General features: G+C 44.5%; 1 protein-coding gene across 4 annotated transcripts in view; it reads right to left on the bottom strand.

The window, feature by feature from the left end:
- Positions 1-19,844, bottom strand: part of TEPSIN (TEPSIN adaptor related protein complex 4 accessory protein) — a 196,827-nt gene that overhangs the window by 35,513 nt on the left and 141,470 nt on the right. The window lies entirely within an intron of this gene.

The following is a 19,844-nucleotide window of genomic DNA, read 5'->3' as shown; positions in this document are numbered from 1 at the left end:
AAAACCAATTTAGAAACGCCATGGTTTTACAGCACTCTGCCTTGCTTTCTTAGCTAGAGTGTTTCCTATGGTCTGTTACTTATGAAGCAGGACGTCTGCAGAATCAACTTGGCACTAAACCAAAATCACACGTAAGGAAAATGCCATGAACTTACTGATTAAACAGACACGTTTTTAGGAGTTTTTTAAACAGAGAGAGATTTGATTTGGCGTGAAGATGGACTGGAAGAGTGTTCAAGAAATTTACTGCTGTTATGGAAAAGGCTCGGTTACAGAACTTCAGTTTTGGGTTTGTACAAGGAATTCAGAAAGAGACTGTAACATGAGGGTAATCATTTAACAAGAACTCCTGGGACTTGAGGATAGAGAGCTCCGTGTAGCAATAGCAACAACTTAAATATCATTTACTTTATCAGCAGTCAGTGGAGCTGTTAAGATCACAGGGTTAACTAGGCCATCTCTTAGAAATCTTATAATAAGATACGTAACTCCATTCTGAACCAATTGCATTTGCTATATATTGGTATTCAGGGAGGATAGACAGACTGCATTCGCATCACCTAATCTAGATTGGACAAGAATGTTCATAACAGGGATGTGAAAAAGGAGGAGGGTTTTTCTGTTTTTTAACTGCCAGTAGCAGGTCTGGTGACTTTTGCTGCTTGTTCTTTCTCGGAGAGGTCGTTGTAAATGTTGATGTCCAGATTATGCACTGGTCATGCAAGTCTAGGGCACTGGCCCATTTCAGAGGGCCAGCTAAATAACTCAGATAGACAGGATTCTCCCCAGGTGAAGAGTAATGTCTGTTTTTGATGGATTAACTTTAAGTATGTTCATTGATATACAACATGTATTACAGAACAGGCAGTCGTTTAGACATAAGCCAGGAGGTTTTATTGAGCGATTTTGATTTGCCAGACTGAAGATGAGTTGAGTGTCATCTGCATAAACATATATAAAAACATGCACTCATCTTATGAAGAACCAATGCCATAGAATGCATGCAAATTATTACACAACAGTGGGGATAAGAGAGCCCTGAGTTCACATTTCAGCAATCAAAGACTGGCTCTTAATGGAGGAAGAACAATGGACTAGTGTCTGTCTTCCAAGATGTAGGTTAGCCAGTTTAGAGCGTTTACTGTGATACAGCTTTTGTGTAGTCTGGAAATCACTGTACAATGGTAAATGGAATCAAAGGCTGCAGATATGCCCATTAGGACCAGACCTCTGACATCACCTGTATTAGCTGCTTTTCTCAGATAATTTGACGCAGATTAGTCAACAAGCTCAGTGATTGGTCAAGGAAGGAAACTAGATTGATGGTGGTCCAGGAGAAAGTTATTTCACATATTTATCCAAATAGCCATAAACATTGTTTTCTAGTGTCTTATCTAGAAATAGGTGTAGCAACATAGACCTACAGTTGTTAAGCTCTGCAGCTTTTAAAGTGGGTTTTTAGTAGTGGCTTTGCCAAAGCTCATTTCAAGAGTTTTGGGACAAGACCACGCACAAAAGAGCTGTTGAAAATATTGCTGAAAACCTTTCTTAGTAATGATTTTATCCATTTGGCAGGGGCAACAACACCTGCAGAACTAGGAGACAAATCAATTGTAGGGATTCCATGAGTTAAGGTGTTGCAATCTAATCAAATTGTTTCAATTTGATGGAGTCACATCAAACCACCTTGTTAATCATGCATGTTACGCTGAATATTCTTCCTCTCAATTTCGTTTTTAATTTTAGCAATCTTATCCTCATAGAAGCCTTTGTTTCTCTTTATATGAAACTTTTCTAACTTCAATAAACTATTCTCCAAGTAGAAGTTATTTTCTTCTATTATAAGTATGTTTTAAGAAAAATGACAATACTTATTATTTAGTAAAGACAATGCAAGATACTTCGATAACTAAAGTACTTCCTTAGTAAACTTAACTCTCTGAGGGTAGCGACTTTAATTATAAAGATTCAGTCTCAGAGGTGGTAGATGGCTTGGAACTTCGATATTGTATGGCACAGGAAGTTACACTCAAACTTAATCAATCATTACAGCTATATTGTTAAAAAAGTAATAGGTGGTCATCAAGTAGAAAAGAAACAACAATGTAAACAAGAATCAATGCTAAAAAGAAAGACAATAAATCAACCTTTGTACAGTTTGGGGACTGATTTACGAGCCAGAAAGTTATTACAGTACTTCTGCAATAAGCCACGTAGGCATGTATTTACAGATATTTATATAGCACAAACCTGAGCTAGGAACCAATTGAGAGCTTTATAATAAACTAGCTTACCCGTCGCACGTTGCTGCGATCTCAGAAGAAAGGAAATTCAAGGAAACTCGTTATGATAGCATTAAATTTACATTGTGTCATTGTTATTGAAACTTATTAATTTTATTTTTGTAAATATTTCTAAGTGTGGCTTGAGCAGTGAGATGTCCTCGATTGGCTTCCAATCTTGATTCTGGTTGCTCTCCTGTTTCATTCGAGCGGGCTTGAGCAGTGCGTAATTGATCTTTTTCCAATCTTGATTCTCGTTGCTCTCCTGTTTCATTCGAGCGGGCTTGAGCAGTGCGTAATCGATCTGTTTCCAATCTTGATTCTCGTTGCTTGTTCGTTTGAGAAGAACGGGCTTGAGCAGTGCGTACTCGATCGGCTTCCAATCTTGATTCTCGTTGCTCGTTCGTTTGAGAATTACGGGCTTGAGCAGTTTGTATTCGAACAGCTTCTAATCTTGCTTCCCGTTGCTCGTCTGTTTCTGAAGCTCGTAATGCCTTTCTTTCGTGCTTCTGATGTAGATTGACCAATCTATTTCCGTTTGTGGGTCATAACTGTCGACGATGCTCGCAAATTTGCTGTCTATTTCAGTATTGAAAAGATTATGAGGGCCCTGGGGGGCCGATTTAAAAAAAAAAATCATTTGACAGAAACCTTCGCGGGAGTGTACTCAACAACTTCCCAAAGCTTCATGGCGATCAGATGAATGGTGTAGTAATGCATAAAGGACAAACAGACAGACAGACGTACTTTCGTTTTTATATATATATATATATAGATGGGGTGGGCGGTGTGAGACAAAATTATTCTTTAAATCAAGCAGGGGTTCACAAAACGAAATTTACATTTCACACATTTACAAATGTAGTGCAATACATCTCATATGCTTTTTTTTTTAGTTTACTATTTTAGAAATGGGAAGATTTAGTGGTTTGCCCAGAATGACATGACAGTCGACACCAGGATTAGACTCCAGAGCTCTGGGCTCCGAAGCTGGTAGGGAAGCCATTAGTCCATGTTAGTGAGTATTGCTGGCAGAATGTGTGAACACCGATGTAACTGGACTGCACCCCTATATCCTCCAGAAAGTTCTCTGATTTCTACATGATGCCCAGCATAAACGACAAAAGCAGAGAGTACGTTTTTAATATCTTAACCCATAAGGTAGTTTGAGGCAGCGTGAATAGGAAAATGGAATGCTGTTTGTCACTATCAGAGGGGAAGAACAAAGATGAGGAGAATGATCATATTGAGTGATCATATTGGAGCAAAGAAGAGAAAATGGAACTGAAGGAGTACTCCACGCTCCAGAGTCTGCAGCACCTGCAAACCACACCTAGGTCTGCCAGGCATGAATTCAATTTCAAAAGATGCTCCTGCTTACTCCTCCCTGGGAGAGTGATCATATTGCGGGCCAGAAAAACCACAGAAAATGCGGGGGGCTACAAATGCCAGATCCCCGGGTGTCTACCAGCAATACCTAGCGCTGCTGGGCACCAGGGGAAAAAAAACAGATGCCAGTCAGAGGCCAGAGTAAGCAGAGATGCCACTTCTATTGACATGGCAGTTTGCACGTCAGACTTGCATGTGAAAGAAATGCGGCAATATGAGAATAGGGGGCTCAGTCAGGACACCCAGCCTTGGACTCTGCATGCTGGTAAGGTGTCACCTTCCCTTATCTACATTTCCCTCTCGCCTCACTTCTTTTTTCTTGGCCTTTCTTACAAAACGTTTAAAATGAAAACATTTTACACTTTTACTTATTTTGAAATCTGTAGTTTGGTACTTAGACTCCATTAAATGAACATGGTGTTACTGTAAATTGGCAGGAGCCCAGTATATACCTGAAGCAACCAGACGACTCTCTGGTTTTACTGTAAATTGACTGCAGGCTGGCATACCCCTGAAGCAACCACAGGAGTATTAGTGGTCCTGTATTTTTAAGACAAAGTTGGCTAAAGCAAAACCATCTAGGGAGAAGAAAACACTTAAAAAAAGAGCCCATATACCGCTCCCTGACCAACAACAGTCCAACACCCGCTCAGACACTGGTCGGAGGCATGGTTGGGCCCGCTGGACGACGAGGATTAGTGGGATGCATTAATGGCTCCCAAAACCATTACTACCTCTGCCAAGCTCCACCTAGTCCAGCTGTACTACCTTCAGTGTGCTTATCTCACCCCTAGTCGCCTCTATCGGGCGGGCCTAAGATCCAACCCTTCTTGTACACGATGTGGGCATGAACCAGCAGATTTTTATCACATGGTGTTGGTGTGTCCACGTCTCACGAGGCACTGGTATCTAAATTGACAGACGTCCTGGGATGGGTGGTGACACTTTAACACTTGAACCTACTCCTGCGTAGACTGGTGCGCAGCGTAGGGGAAACCACTGTACGAGGCTAGGGTTTGTCCAACCAAGCACAGGAGGTTCTGGGGAAAGTGGTTGGGCCAGCTTGAGTAACAGAGTTCCCCCTCACCCTTTGGGGTCGAGTCTGAGCACGTCCTTAGAGAAGGGTATGAGCCAATGTGTGCTGGCCCTTATTTGGTGATGACAGTCATTTAATGTACACTGCTCGAAATGAAACTACAGTGCTGTATTTTACTGTTCTGGAAATCAATAAAATTGGTTATAAAAAAAAAAAAGAGCCCATGTGAGTGCAAATAGCCAACTCTCCAAAACATGATAGTATACTTGACGAGGTGGAACATCTACTAGAGGATGTTCCTCCAGAGTCTCAAAAACTGTAACAAGTATAACGTGAAAGGGAGGTGGTTTTAATAATCATTCATTGTGTTCAGATAACGATGGGGCAGAGTGTGATGGTGTTAAAGAAGGTGCTATCCTAAAGGGGAAGTTTAAAAATAAACATCCCATCTGACAGCATACTTTCAAGCAGTCAAATCTGCCTTTTCTCCCTAAAAAGCGCATAATTGTAAACTCAGTAAGGCAGGTTCCACAAATTGTAAAAATTCTGAACAGAGGCACAGCTGTCAGACAGCAAAATGGAGGGCCAATTGTTTAAGGACTCACCCCAGTCAGAGGGACTTTCATTAGTTATCAGTATACCATGTACCAATTTCAACATTAATTTCTTTAATTTCTTCAAAAACTCTCCACCAAATGCCAAAGGAGTTATCATGTGGGAATACACCACTGGATTCAAAATTGGAGGAACTACAGATGACAATTCACATTGAAAATACATTGAATACCCAGCAAGTTTATCTAAGAATTTTAAGAACTGTTGTTATACTAACTGGTTAGTGAGCTTAGACCCAGTGCTTAGTAAGTAAACAGAAAGGGTGAGTATTTTGGAGAGCATGATGGGAAGAGTCCAAAACATGTTCACAGATCAGATGGTCGATAATAGTACCACAATCTCATTCCCACTACAAACACAGCAAGCAACCAGTAATAGATTGGATCAGTAGAAATAAAGACTAAATGAGAGTTACACTCAAGAAAATAAATCAACTAACCATCCGACTGATATTAATCCTGTCCACAAGTCTCAAGCGGAATTGCCATGAGTGGTGGAATAATGAGTAAATAAGCTCAAGTTTCAGGAAGGGGCATCATAGTGACATCAAACACATCATCAGGTAGGGGAGGGAATGGAAAATAACCTAGCATTTATAGTGCCCTACTTAAATCGCTAAGAACGACAATGTAGCTCGTTCAAAGATTCTACCCTGGTCTATACGGTGGAATTGTCAAAATTATCAGCAAGACCCACCAAATGTCAATCAGGTAACTGACCAACAAAGTCACATACTCGAAAAGGGAAGAGAGGCACTGCTTCAGTAATTCATAGTGACATTAGCGCGGCTAAAATGCTAAGTCACAAGGATCAGAATTATAACTATACTCAATTACAAATAATCAATAACGAATTAGGAAATGGCCTCATTAGTATCAGCTGGCTGTCTGACTTTATTTAACCTGTATTCATTTGAAACATAGCCCTGCTGGGAATCCATAAGCCATATCAACGATAAACACATTGTTACAAACCCATGATTCCCTCTCAGGACCCCATTGCCTGTTGAAAAGGATTTGCACCCCATACCTTAGCGCCTGCTCGTCTCAAGATGAGGACAAGATTAAGTCCTGCACTCAGGAGAAAATAGTCGCTAGCCAATGGTAACACACACTCTGCGACAGTGCTTTCATCAAGGAATACTGAATGTATTTCAATCCTGAATCGGGTGGAATGACTGTTCATAGGACCATATGCAGACACCCAGCAATTAGCTAACAGTAGTTTTCCCAAGGTATATACTCCATTGATTGCTAGAGATAGTGATGATAGTACCTGAATGCCAAAAGAGAATGATGGTTTACCTTTAAGTTAAGAATATGTATTGGATTTTGTAGGCACTACTCTAAAAATAAGTAGTGTGAGTACATCACGAAACACCACGTAAGTATTTTTCATGAAACGTGGTGTGCTGCCACAGTCGTCCTCCATGAATTTACAAAATGCAAGTTACCTGCAATACCTTCTCAGAAGACAATAGCTTCAGGGGATGATAAACTGGGCAAAGTTGATGTTGAATTGATTCATAAAGTTCATCTTAGTTAATTAAGGGGTTTTGCAACAAGTGAATTTCCTTCTGGGCAATATCAGATAATATCCAATGTTTATTACAGAGGCCTCATTTCAAACAGAGCCAATGGCAAATCCCCTATTCATGAATTTCTGGTCATCTTGTTGCTTGACTGGGTGAACCAAAACACTAATCCATCCACTCTTATTCTAATTGTGGCTGGGTAGTTTAATTTCTGCTTGGAACTCATAAGGAGGATCTTTGATTTAGCTAAGGAAGAACATATAATTTTGGCGCATTCCACCAACCCAGTAACCAACTGTTAAAGCATCTTTTGGGGGTTACTCAGCAGCCAGTACTGATGAATACAGGTCATGGCCAGAGAGAGGTATTGGCAAAACACAGTCAGATCACCCTCTCAAAGAAACATTTGACTCAGGAAGGTGCAGTAGTTTTACTCATTACATATTCATGAAACTATCTGAGAGGTACTTCTTGAATGATATGGTAAAGGAGGACGGATTCTAAGGACATAAGAGAGCAAGATCATCTTGTTTTATCCTCGAAAATCAGGATCTGGTGTACATGAAGTAGAAATGACCAGGGTTATGGCAAACCTACAAAAATGTAGGTAGTTAACACAAGAAGGTTGAAATGGAATGATATTGTTGACAGGAATATTTTTACCTCAGTTGTATACCAAGCTGCAACCAACTGTAAAGTCATTTTTTTGATATGAAGCATAACGTATGTGACTGAAGATCTTTTAGACAGTATCAAGAATGGACAGAGCGTTTTACAAACCAATAGGACGCATAAAAAGTATTTGAAGGATAAAAGGGAGGACTGGATATAACAACAGCGGGCAGAAATACTGAGTGCGGCCAAAATGAAAGATGCACATTCGTTCTAGTACATAATCACCGATGGATGAAAAGAAATACTGACTGCCCCAGGTTGACGCGCATATATGGTTTGCAAATGTATCCTGGCTATATTCTTGTAGCACCACAATACTTGATAGACAAGATCCCAAGTTTGACTGTGAAATCACAAAAGAAAATCAATTCACACTTTCGAGCTGGAGGAGTGAATACAGACTATTGAGATCCAAAAAGGTGGTTGGGCATCAGGCTTAGATAGAATTCGGGCAGATGTTTTTAAATCAGAACCACAAATCTGGGGACACCATCTTTTAGTACTAGCCAATGTTATCATTCAGAGCAGTGGCTTGATGCTGAACTTGTCCCCATTGATAAGAAGGATCGTTGGAATGATCCTGCCAATTACAGATATATTGGCCTCATGGAAAAAACGCCCAAAAATATATTTGAGTGTATGCTGTTAAATCACATAGTGTAACAGGTCATTTCTGATAATGTACTTTCTCATTGTTAGGCAGACATCTATTAAGGGATCAGCACAAGTTACAAAGCTTTTAGATTCAACCTTTTTTTTGGCAAATGTGAAGCTCAGCACTGAACTGCTCAATGTTGGGGTCATGGATAACAGGGGAATGGACTAAAGGTTTGATTTAGAGTTTGGTGGACAATTTCTCCTTCACAAACATGACAGATATCCTGTCTGCCTTATTACAAGTGCCCTGGGATATATAAAGGACTTGTAACTACGAGCCTGGGATATCCAACACATTTGTGACTGAGTAACCCATCTGCATACCTCTAAATCATGCCCCAAGTCTTTCCCCGTCAAACAAGGTGTACGCCAGGAATCTACACTAGCCATAACACTAGTCATTCTCTTTGTCAACAATGTGGTGCTCAGCAACTGTTTGAATGAGGCACCATCTTTGGAGGGAAGGGAGGGGCTGAGCCTACAAGACTCCAACCCTTTTGTATGGTTACAATACCCTTTAGGTCTTTTGCACTCCCAAGGGGATGCAGTATTTTTTTTTTATTTATAATGAAGACGATTGTAATCAAGAATGACACACAACTACATAAAAAATAAAATTATGTCATACAATTCCATAAATCTTTTTGTAGTTATCTGAAGTTGAATGACATCCATTTAAAAAGTACGATGCACAGGGATTATCTGAGTCAGGTTCAGCAACACTTGCCAAATGAGATAACCAAGTCCAGAATAGTAACATCATTTTATCACAGAGAAGAGGAGCTGTAGTGCAGTTTGCTAAAACATTGAAAGGCAGGGCTATGTAAACTATGTTGATGGTGTATAAGGCACAGACCCCAACAGCGTGAGCTTTTGCTGTTGAAATCTGGAGGAATATTAATATTCATATGCTAATCGTTATTGACTATAGACTTCAGAAAGCTTTCACACATCTCTCTCAGAGCACAACTAATGTTCCCTTATTTGTTAAGTTAGGGTAAGGATAAACTAAGATAACAAAATGCCTCAATCCTTTATTGTATTGTATATGGTGAAGTGACAAAACTTGGAATCTGCAGAAAAGCACTCAGGGAAGCCATGCCCATCAACGGTTGTGGCAACTTAAAATGCCTGAAATATGTGCACAATCAGTTACATTCGACTGGACTGATCAGCTTTGGTCCATTCCTGAAGAAATCAAAAGGCGCACACTACAGACTGAAAGAAAATGGGTATATGTCATGGATTGAGCAGGAATCTCCGAGACACTGGTATTTAGGAAGATTAACAGAACAAAATCTTATATCCAAGGATACAGCAAGATTTGGGCAATATTTAGATTATATAGAGCTAAAAGTAACCCGCGTAGTTTGCGAAGTTTGCGCTACTTCGCACTACGCGAACTGCACGTAGCACAGTGCAAACACGCGTAGCGTAGCGGTCATTTTTTGCTTGCTCGCGGACCTCAACGTCAAGTTGGCGACCGCGAGCAAGCAAAATGACATCCCGGCGAGACTTTTTCCTCGTTTGCGATCAGCAATATCAAGTTGCCAATCGCGAGCGTGGGAAATAAACCTCCCACCAAGTTTCTCAATGCGGGGAGGTCAGGTTTCTCACTGCGAGTGGTCGTGTAAGCTCGTGACCGCTCGCAATTAGAAACTACCAGTCCACGTTGAGAAAGCTGCAGCTCGAGTAAAAATCTATGCGAGCGGCAGTAAAAGACAGCTCGCACTGTTCAAGATGCCGTTTTCAATGATTGCACAGTGCGGACAAGCATCCGGCACTGTGCAATCATCTCCAACAGGGTACTACGCAGTTCGCGTAGTGCTAAGCATAGCTCGCGTAGTGCGAAGTGCACTTCGCGTAGCTACGCGTAGCACTACTTCGCGAGCTAGGCCAAAGGTTTAGCTAAAAGGCAGCAAGCGATTGGTCTCAAAATTTAAAATGTGTACATTACCACTGGCAGGTTTGAGTCTTGGACGCAAAGGCTTAATCCTTTGCGTTACTACTACATTTATCTGTATACTATGAAAACAGTGGTCATAATTGTTCCTCTGTCCACATATATAAAAACAAGATTTGCAATGCAATAGGTCTCGAATCAGGAAAGTTTGAGCTGTTGGTATTGTAAATGACAAATTTTTTATTTATGTGTTGGTTTTGAAAATATCGAAATTAATAGCTTTGTCATTTACAATGCCAATAGTTATAACTTTCGCCTATAGCCTTTGTAATGCAATATGTGTTGTATTTACGTGACTTAGATATTACAAATAACAATGGCTTTTGTTTTTTTAAAATAATTAATACTTAAATAAAAGGTATTGTAATTTATAATGGCAATAGCTTAAACTTTTGTAAATAACGTTTGTGAAGATTATGTTCAGTGTATTTTATTGTGACGAAAATCCAAGAACAGAAGTGAAATATTAAAAAAAATTGTGACATTTGTAATAAAGCTTAAAACATTGAGAGAACATATTTGAACCAGTTGTTGAATGGTTCCACAGATTGATGCTGTGGTGGCGCTGAGTGATGCTGTGGTGGCGACGAGCGATGCTGTGGTGACGACGAGCGATGCTGTGGTGACGACGAGCGATGCTGTGGTGACGACGAGCGATGCTGTGGTGACGACGAGCGATGCTGTGGTGACGACGAGCGATGCTGTGGTGACGACGAGCGATGCTGTGGTAGCGACGAGTGATGCTGTGGTAGCGACGAGTGATGCTGTGGTAGCGACGAGTGATGCTGTGGTAGCGACGAGTGATGCTGTGGTAGCGCATAGTGATGTTGTGGTGCCCCTGAGTGATGCTGTGGTGATGCTGAGGGATGCTGTGGTGATACGATAGAGTGAGGGCGATAGATAGAGGGAGGGCGATAGATAGAGGGAGGGCGATAGATAGAGGGAGGGCGATAGATAGAGGGAGGGCGATAGATAGAGCGATAGATAGAGGGAGAGCGATAGAGGGAGGGCGATAGATAGACGGAGGGTAATAGATAGAGTGAGGACGATAGTGAGGGCGATAGATAGAGAGATAGATAGATGGCTGTGTGTGTGGTTGTGATTCTGTGTGTGGTTGTGTGTGTGTGGTTGTGTGTGTGTGTGGTTGAGTGTGGGGTTGTGTGAGTGTGGGGTTGTGTGGGGTTGTGTATGGGGTTGTGTGGGGTTGTGTATGTGGTCATGTGGTTATGTGTATGTGGGGTTGTGTGTGTGGAGTTGTGTGTGTGTGGGATTGTGTGTGTATGTGGGGATGTGTGTGGGGGGTTGTGTGGGTGTGTGTGGGGGGGTTGTGTGGGGTTGTGTGTGTGTGGAAGGGTTGTGTGTGTGGAAGGGTTGTGTGTGTGGAAGGGTTGTGTGTGTGGAAGGGTTGTGTGTGGAGGGGTGTGTGTGGAGGGGTGTGTGTGTGGGGGGGAGTTGTGGGGTGTGTGTGTGGGGGGGGAGTTGTGGGGTGTGTGTGTGTGGGGGGGAGTTGTGGGGGGTGTGGGGTTGTGTGCGTGGGGTTGTGTATATGGTCATGTGGTTGTGTGTGAGTGTGGGGTTGTGTGTGTGGGGATGTGTGTGGGGTTATGTGTGGGGGGTTGTGTGGGTGTGTGGGGTTGTGTGGGTGTGTGTGGTTGTGTGGGTGGGGTTTTGTGTGTGGAAGGGTGTGTGTGGAGGGGTTGTGAGTGTGGTGGGGTTGTGTGTGTGGTAGGGTTGTGTGTGTGGAGGGGTTGCGTGTGTGGAGGGGTTGTGTGTGTGGAGGGGTTGTGTGTGTGGAGGGGTTGTGTGTGTGTGGAGGGGTTGTGTGTGTGTGGAGGGGTAGTGTGTGGGGAGGGGTTGTGTGTGGGTGGGTTGTGTGGGGGGAGGGGTTGTGTGTGTGGAGGGGTTGTGTGTGTGGAGGGGTTGTGTGTGTGGAGGGGTTGTGTGTGTGGAGGGGTTGTGTGTGTGGAAGGGTTGTGTGTGTGGAAGGGTTGTGTGTGTGGAAGGGTTGTGTGTGTGGTAGGGTTGTGTGTGTGGTAGGGTTGTGTGTGTGGAGGGGTTGTGTGTGTGGAGGGGTTGTGTCTGTGGAGGGGTTGTGTGTGTGTGGAGGGGTTGTGTGTGTGTGGAGGGGTTGTGTATGTGTGGAGGGGTTGTGTGTGGAGGGGTTGTGTGTGGGGCGGGGTTGTGTGTGGGGAGGGATTGTGTGTGTGGGGAGGGTTGTGTGTGTGGAGGGGTTGTGTGTGTGGAGGGGTTGTGTCTGGGGAGGTTGTGTGTGGAGGGGTTGTGTGTGTGGAGGGGTTGTGTGTGTGGAAGGGTTGTGTGTGTGGAAGGGTTGTGTGTGTGGAAGGGTTGTGTGTGTGGAAGGGTTGTGTGTGTGTGGAAGGGTTGTGTGTGTGGAGGGGTTGTGTGTGGAGGGGTTGTGTGTGGAGGGGTTGTGTGTGGAGGGATGTGGGGGGTTGTGTGTGTGGGGGGGTTGTGTGTGTGTGGGGGGGGTTGTGTGTGTGGGGTTGTGTATATGGTCATGTGGTTGTGTGTGCATGTGGGGTTGTGTGTGTGGGGATGTGTGTGGGGTTATGTGTGGGGGGTTGTGTGGTTGTGTGGGTGTGTAGGGTTGTGTGTGTGCGGGGTTGTGTGTGTGGGGTTGTGTGTGTGTGGGGGGTTGTGAGTGTGGCGGGTGTGGAGGGGGGTGGAGGGGATTGTGTGTGTGGGGAGGGTTGTGTGTGTGGAGGGGTTGTGTGTGTGGAGGGGTTGTGTCTGGGGAGGGGTTGTGTCTGGGGAGGGGTTGTGTCTGGGGAGTGGTTGTGTCTGGGGAGGGGTTGTGTGTGGGGAGGGGTAAAAGGGGTTAAAATTTAAGCGCCAAAATACCCTTTGGTGAGCACCATGCATAACAAATTACCATAACATAACATTATCTTTGTTTCATGATACTTATTTGGTGCATTATATCCACCATATGTTTGATTCTGTGAAAAATTAAGCTGTAACCAAACCAGCACTTGCACATTCGTCTAGCCAAGAAAGCCCACTTGCCCGTTGATGCCTGCACGGCTTCAGTATTGTAACCGTCCATACACAGACAATGCACTCAACATTAGCATTGTAGTACAAGCACTGGTGATCAATTTCAGATTCACTAGGAATGTTTGTCCCTTTTTTTAATCTAAAGCCCCATATATTGTCAACCTACACCAATCAAAAAACATACCTACTTTCCATTTTCACGTTTGTAGAAATCTAGAACGAATATAACAGCCTAAGGCCACGGAAGAGAGCTCACACAGACGGTGTTATATAGTCTCCTGAAGTGAGCCTGGGCCAACCTCTGCCTGTGAAGTGACTGCAGCGCATTGGAATTCCACTCATTATAATACAGCTCCGCCTCCGTATAGCGCTGGACATATACCCATTCCATACACCCCTTCAGTCTTAAAAGCACGGGAATGGCCCGTGACGTCGGTAAGGACTCCTGACATATAGTCAGCACTGAGCCCAGAACGGCCGATCCCGACTAACCGCGAGTGTCGTTCAAGTATCACGAGGGCCCGCCCATCCCTCGGGGAGGTTCTGCAGTGCACTCCGTAACAAGAGCTTTATTGAGTGCCGGGAGGGGGGCGGGAAAAAGACACGGTGGGAGGACAGCGAGACGATCTCATCAGTGGGAGGGGAACAAAGACACGGACAGCGGGAGGGGGCGGGAAAAAAGACGGCGGGAACGAGGAAAGCGAGAGCAGCCTACCTCAACCTTACCAGCAGCATAATGGCCGCCTCAAGCTTCCGAAATTTTTCTGATTCGGGGGCGTGTTTTGCTGTCCTGAGTGACGGATGACGTCAAGAGCTAAAGAACAGCAAAACTTACGCCCCCGAATCCGAAAAAGACTGGGCTAAATCGGAGTGACGCATCTCTCCTCCATTGGCTGGCCAACCGTTTAGGAAGCCAGCCAATGGAGGAGAGACGGGGCAGGGAGGCGGGTTCTAAAGCCCTACTAAGAAACATTAAATCTCCGACCCCAGACTGCGCAAGCGCAGCCTTTAGGTCCTCGACCTAAAAATTAAAAAGCACAACGTGGGGAGTTGGGGGGGGGCAGAAGCACCCAGAAAAAAAGTAACGGAGTGTGGGGGAGAAGCATACGAAGAGAGGGAGACAAGAGGGAGACAAGACAAGAGGCAGAACAAGAGTAGGCGAGAGTGAAAGTGTGAGATGAAGGGTGAAGGGTGAAGGCAGAGAGACATTTGAGAGGAAGCACGGGTGAAGGCAGAGAAGAGCATGGGTTGAGGGAGAGTAAAAGTCGAGAAAATTAGCTATGAAAAGTGGAGGAAGAAGAGAAAAGGAGAAAGTAAGAGCGGAAGCAGAAAGAACATTAGAGTGAAATTTTAGACACAGAAGCAAAGAGAGGAAGAAGACACGAAGAAGATATAAGAAGACAAAGTGCGTGGATAGGAAAGAGAGGTGGCAGATTAATCGAGTCACTTTACAAAAGCAGACGAGAACTAAGCCTGAGGCTCGTCAGCAACAGCAACTGCCAAGAATATTTCCTAGTTGAAAACAAAAGTTCAAGAGAGAGCAAGAAAACACAGGCACGGAGACAGCCTGCAACCCGCTCGGCCTGGGTCAGGCGAGTGCCCCTAAATCAACACCACCGGGACTATCTGTCAGCAAATCTAGGGAAGGGTCGTCTTTAGAGGGGGAGGGTTGCAGGGGCAAAGACGCCTACTTTAGAGCCCAGTGTTTGGATTAAGAGGTAGAAAGAATGAAAGAAATAAAGAGAAAGAGACAGAGACAGAGTAGAAAGCAAAGAGATGTGAAATATTTGAAAAGTCAGAGGGCGAGTGGGTATATAAAGATGTAACACTAATACAAGAAGCAGATTTTCTGTATAAGTGAACCTAATTCAAGTAATCAAAGCAGCCTATGTGCGTTCGTACTCCCAGGGAAAGGAGGGCCCAAGAGCAGAATTAACAAGGCTGTGTGTGTGTGGGGGTAGTGTGTGTGGGGTATGTGGTTGTGTGTGTGTGTGTGTGCGGGGGGGGGGGTTTGTGGGTGGGGGTTGTGTGTGTGGAGTTGTGTCTGTGTGGGTTGTGTGTGTGGGGTGTGTGTGTGTGGGTGTGGGGTTGTGTGTGTGCGTGTGCAATGTTGTCACGCCCAGTAAAAGTTAGAAGGTAAGACTATAGCTATGCACTGCTGCAATTAACACGTTAGTAGTGAACGTCTTAATTAATTTTCTCCTAACTTTTAAGCGCGGGGGGAGGAGAGCTGCCCCACTGGTATGCCAATCCTAACAGTAGACAGCTGCCACATTTATGAAAGGACGGGGTGGGGAGATAATGAACTCAGCTATGCAGCATGTCCGAGCGGAGCGGTCTGCTGTTAAAAACGAAATTAAGTAAAGCATGGCAAAATTAAGTAAAGCATGTGAAATGTAAGAATGCAGGACGGAGATGAGGGACTGAACAGCTGAGACAACCAAAATGTGTGAAAGTGACTCACTGACATTCATTACCCTCCATCTACAACACAGGCAGTAAATCCACAGGTAAAAGAGGCGTTTGAAAACTGTCGGTGATGACGATGTCGCCACATCACGAGTACTGGAAGGGAAGTTTACTAATCCAGTGGCTTTCAGGTGTATCAGAATGCTGAACGTCTTAAATAAAAGGGCATAATTATAAAAAAAATTCTCCTAACTTTTGCATTGCCTTCAATTTCATTTACAAGCGTGGGGGGGGAGGGGGGTGGGGGTGGGGGAGGAGGAGAGCTGCCCCACTGATATGCAGATCCAAACAACAGCAGATGGCTGCCACATTTATGAAAGGACGGGGTGAGGAGATAATAAACTCAGCATTGCAGCATGTCCGAGCGGAGCGGTCTGTTGCTAAAACGAAATTAAGTAAAGCATGGCAAAATTAAGTAAAACACGTGAAATGTAAGAATGCACAACATGGGCAGGACGGAGATGAGGGTACAGCCCCCATGTTCATGCATTCTAGTGTCATGCTCTCGGCATTGCGTGGCGGGGTTTGGGGGAGCTGCGTTCCTTTAAAGTCGGAAGGGTGGGAGGGAACAAGTATATGAGGTGTGAGCAATAACAAAAGTAAGAGGGGGAGCAGGTAGTGAGGCCGAGCGCGCGGTGGGGGGTGGGGTGTGTGTGTGTGTGTATGTGTGGGTTTGTGTGTGGGGGTTGTGTGTGTGTGGGCTTGTGTGTGTGTGGAGTTGTGTGTGTGGGGGGTTGTGGGTGTGTGTGTGTGGGGTTGTGTGTGCGTGTGTGTGCGCGATGTTGTCACGCCCAGTAATAGTTAGAAGGTAAGACTATAGCTATGTACTGCTACAATTAACACGTTAGTAGTGAACGTCTTAATTAAAAGAAGCGGTACAAAAGGGAGTGGTGATGGACGGAGCATCTGAATCAATCAAACACTCACACCCAGTCAAAAGATCTGGGTTTACTCCATCACCGTTCTTAAGCCCACTCTGCCACCCCAGTTCATACATGGCTATATGCAAATCAGTCTGACCCTGTGCCTCATGGAACAGTCCAGCTCGAACTTCCAAGCCATGTCTTCCCTGGACCGGAAACAAGTTTCCGAGGACCAGTTTCTGGCATTCCAGCCGTCTTCAGCCCGGCTTGCTTGAATCCAGTGGCAAAGTGAGCAAGGGACTCACGTCTGAGCATACCCTGCCACACTTATGGTGGCCAAAAGCGGTACAAAAGGGGGTGGTGATGGACGGAGTATCTGAATCAATCAAACACTCACACCCAGTCAAAAGATCTGGGTTTAATCCATCGCTGTTCTTTAGCCCACTCTGCCACCCCAGTTCGGACATGGCTATATGCAAATCAGTCTCATTAAAAGAAGGGCATAATTATATATTTTTTTCTCCTAACTTTTGCATTGCCTTAATTTACAAGCGCAGTGGGAGGAGAGCTGACCCACTGGTATGCCGATCCAAACAGCAGACAGCTGCCACATATATGAAAGGAAGGGGTGGGGAGATAATGAACTCAGCATTGCAGCATGTCCAAGCGGAGCGGTCTGCTGTTAAAAACTAAACTAAGTAAAGCATGGCAAAATTAAGTAAAGCAAGTGAAATGTAAGAATGCACAACATGGGCAGGACGGAGATGAGGGACTGAACAGCTGAGACGACCAAAATGCGTGAAAGTGACTCACTGACTTTTATTACCTGCCATCTACAACACAGGCAGTAAATCCACAGGTAAAAGAGGCATTTGAAAACTGTCGGTGATGACGACGTCGCCACACCACGAGTGCTGGAAGGGAAGTTTACTAATCCAGTGGCTGACCTTCTTAATTAAAAGGGCATAATTATATATTTTTCTCCTAACTTTTGCATTGCCTTCAATTACAAGTGTGGGGGGGTGGGGGGCGGCGGCGGGAGGAGAGCTGCCCCACTGGTATGCCGATCCAAACAACAGCAGACGGCTGCCACATTTATGAAAGGACGGGTGGGGAGATAATGAACTCAGCATTGCAGCATGTCAGTGCGGAGCGGAGCGGTCTGCTGTTAAAAACTAAATTAAGTAAAGCATGGCAAAATTAAGTAAAGCAAGTGAAATGTAAGAATGCACAACATGGGTAGCACTGAGATGAGGGTACAGCCCCCATGTTCATGCATTCTAGTGTCGTGCTCTCTGCATTGTGTGGCGGGGGTGGAGGGTGCGGGGGAGCAGGCAAGCGGCGTTTCTTTGAAGTCATAAGGGTGAGAGGGAACGAGCATATGGGGTGTGAGCGATAAGGATTAGTTACCTGTAATCCTAGTTCTCATCCAGGGGTATACTCATCAAAGTCATAATCTATGAATTATCCCCGCCCATGTGCGGGATCCCGGAGCATATAGAAAATACATATAAATATATATGTATATATATGTGAAACATATATTTGCAGCCTAAAAACATTTTCTAACTGGCAAAATTGCCGCAAAATTACATAAATTAGCATACATACAGTAGTACTCTTCCAAACCCTAAGGAAGAAAGAGAGCAGAAAACATTTGTATACAACAATGCTTTATTGCCATAGGAAAACCTGTAATTGCAGGCATTTGCCAGTAGGCTGCAGTAGAGTATAAAGCAAACAGAGAAAACTGACACCTTGCCTTTAAGGCATTAAAGTAGGGGTACCCTGCCTTTAAGACCTGAAGGCAACCCCCTGCTCTCATGGTGCACCACAGGTGACAGTTGGGTCAGTTCTTTTTGGAGGTGCATAACACCTGAGGAGAGCCACAATAAAACATCTCATAACTGTGTAACTCTGCTCGTCCGGGGAGGTGGGCGGGAGCTTATGACTTTGATGAGTATTCCCCTGGATGAGAACTAGGATTACAGGTAAGTAACTAATCCTTCTCATCCAGGGGATACTCATCAATAGTCATAATCTATGAATAGATTAGCAAGCTCATACCCAAAGTCTCGCGGACGAGCAAGAAGTATAAAAACTTCACAGAACGATTAAGACATATATTGCAAATACATCTTATGCAAATAAGTTCCTTAAAGAGGCCTGCCCTACTCTGGCATCGGCCTGAGTATCTGAGTCCAGGCAATAATGGCGGGTAAAGGTATGAACAGACCGCCAAGTTGCCGCTTTACAAATTTCAGAAATAGGAACATTACGAAGGAGAGCTGTAGTGGAAGCTTTCCCTCTAGTAGAATGTGCATGTGGTTTACCCTGCAAAGTCTTGTTAGCTAGCTGATAAGCAAAAGCTATACAGGAGACAATCCAGCGAGAAATGGACCTTTTGGAAGCTGACAGGCCAGTATTAGTACTGCCATAGTTAACAAAAAGCCGGTCAGACTTTCTCAGAGGCAGGGTTTTTGACAAGTAGAACTTCAAGACCCTCCGGAGATCAAGGGAGTGTAATGATCTCTCCAGGGGAGTGGAAGGATTTGTTAAAAATGTAGGTAAGGTAATAGACTGGTTGATATGAAAGTCTGAAACCACCTTAGGCAGGAAACTTGGGTGCGTTCTTAAAACCACCCTATTGGCATGAAAAACTGTGTAAGGTTCCTTGCAACACAAGGCCTGTATTTCACTGACCCTACGGGCAGAGGTAATCGCCACTAAAAAGGCAGCTTTCCAGGTCAAGTGCTGCAAAGAGGCCTTATGGATAGGCTCGAAAGGAGCACTCATCAGCTTAGTCAGAACAACATTAAGCTCCCAGGGAGGGGAGGGGGACCTCACCGGTGGGAAAACTTTTTTCAGACCTTCTAGGAAATCTTGAACTACAGGCATAAGGAAGAAAAATGTCTGATTAGGAGACTTCCTATATGCTGTGATGGCAGCTAAATGAACCCTGATGGAGGGGTATTTCAAGCCTGATCTCGCTAAATGCAATAGATATGGAAGAATCACCTGCTCTTGGCCATGTACCGGGTCAAGAGAATGCTCACGACACCATATGAAAAACCTCTTCCACTTGAAAGCGTAGGACTTCCTAGTGGAGGGTCGCTTTGATTTTTTAAGAATAGTCATGCAGTCTGCTGGGAGGTCTAAATGTCCATACTGGATGACCTCAGGAGCCATGCCGTCAAGCGAAGGGAAGGAAGGTTGGGGTGCAACACCTTCCCCTGGTCTTTGGTCAGCAAGTCTGGACGGCATGGTAGGCGCCGGTGAGGAACCTCCGACATCTGAAGAAGATCTGGGTACCACCACTGGCGTGCCCACTCTGGTGCTATCA

The sequence above is a fragment of the Lissotriton vulgaris genome, chromosome 7 (genome assembly GCF_964263255.1).
Source record: "Lissotriton vulgaris chromosome 7, aLisVul1.2, whole genome shotgun sequence".
Lineage (NCBI taxonomy): Eukaryota > Metazoa > Chordata > Amphibia > Caudata > Salamandridae > Lissotriton > Lissotriton vulgaris.
This window is presented reverse-complemented; position numbering and strand designations above follow the sequence as displayed.